Source organism: Pundamilia nyererei, unplaced genomic scaffold, assembly GCF_000239375.1.
Source record: "Pundamilia nyererei isolate P.nyererei 1_Seehausen unplaced genomic scaffold, PunNye1.0 scaffold00072, whole genome shotgun sequence".
NCBI lineage: Eukaryota > Metazoa > Chordata > Actinopteri > Cichliformes > Cichlidae > Pundamilia > Pundamilia nyererei.
Window position 1 is genome coordinate 3,002,419 of NW_005187473.1, and position 1,897 is coordinate 3,004,315.

The window sequence follows — 1,897 nt, forward strand, 5'->3', positions numbered from 1 at the left end:
TGAAGCATTTGTTGGAGATCTGATTGTGAAATCTGCCTTTTGTTTTAAATTGTCTCTTTTTTTGTTACCACCCTGTAACAAAAAACACATTTCTTCCTATTTTTTTGTTGAGTCTTCAAAAAATGCCAAAGTTAACACAGACATTACAGGAGATAAATAGTATCTGAAAGTAATGTCTTTAAAAATCAGGGGAAAACATCCAGTCCCAGTCCCCAAGAAATGGACTGGTTCTTATACGGCACTTTTCTACGCTATCTGAGCACTCAAAGCGCTTTATACAACTAATTCATTCACCCTATCACACCCATTCACACAAGCACTTTTTTTTCTAAACTGTTAGTGCCTATCTAACATTCATACGCATTCACACTCTGATGGATGCATCGGAGATCAACATGGGGTTAGTATCTTGCCCAAGGATCTTTGGCATGCAGAGTGGGATCGAACCACCAACATTCCGGTTAGTAGCTGCTCTACCACCTGTAGCTACAGCTCAAACCCTCTATCACTGGGTTAAAAGACCACAGGCCTGTTGCCCGGATGTCTCTAGTCATGAAATCTTTTGAGAGATTGGTTGTGATCTAGATGTAGGACATCACATGTCCCCTGCTGGACTCCCTGCAATTTACCTGCCGGTCCAAAGGTTCGGTGGATGATGTCAACATAGTGTTGCACTACATCCTGCAACACCATGACTGCCCTGGCACAAATGCTAGAATTCTGTTTATAGACTTCACTTCAGCTCTTAACACCATCATCCCTCAAGTCTTCCACTCCTAGCCTCCATCTGTCTGTGGATCACAAACTTACTGACAGACAGGAAGCAGATGACATGACGGTTATCAAACTCATCAAGGATGGCGATGAGTCTGCATACAAACATGGGGTTGAACAGCTGGTCCTGTGGTGCAATCGGAACAACCTAGAGCTCAATACGCTCAACACTGTAGAGATGACAATGGATTTCAGGAGGAACCTTCATCCAGAAGTGGTCACCCAATATAGACACAATCGTCAAAAAGGCCCAGCAGACGACGTTCAACCTGCCTCAGGAGATCTTCAACAATCCAGCCTGTTCTCTGCTCATCCATCACTGTATGGTTCAGATCAGCCACCAAACAGGACAAGAACAGACGACCATGAACAGTGAGGTCAGGAGAAAAAAATCACTGGTGCCGATCGACTTCCCCTCAATTCAGGATTTGTATAAATCCAGAATACGGAAACAAGCAGGCAACATCAGTGCAAGACCCATCACACCCCGTTCCAAGTCCTCCCCTCTGGAGCACTGTACAGCACAGCAAGCAGATATATGTACAGTGTTTTTCCACAGGTAGTCACTCTGATGGACACTAATGACACTCACACAGCGTCTGTACCTAAAATATCCACCATCAAAGTGTACTGTATATACTGTTTTGTTTTATCTTATCTTATCCATCCATCCATCCAGCTCAGTTCCTTGTGTATGTGTAGACATACTTGGTCAATAAAGCTGATTGTCATTATTATATTTTAAATCTGCTGATGCTTTATCTAAAAATGTAATACCCATTACACTGAATACAACAACTGAAGAAATGTAAAATTTCAAGAAGTTTTCAACACCAATCCTTCCATGTCTGTGTCTGTGTACAAGTTACTGCATATGAACTGCATTTGCATTCTGTGTGCTCTGTTTATATGCATTTTAAGGTGGATTTGTGTGCGCTCTCTGTACCTGCATTGTGCATCTTGCTTTTGTTTTCATTTGGTACGAAGAGCAGATGAATGTTACTTCTCATAAAAACACCTCCTTCCATGGCTGCTGTGGAGCATCTCTCATGTGCTGGCCTTCTTTTTAATTACTCACTGTACAGCAATAAGCCAAAAAACAAAAACAAAAAATCAGCACAAA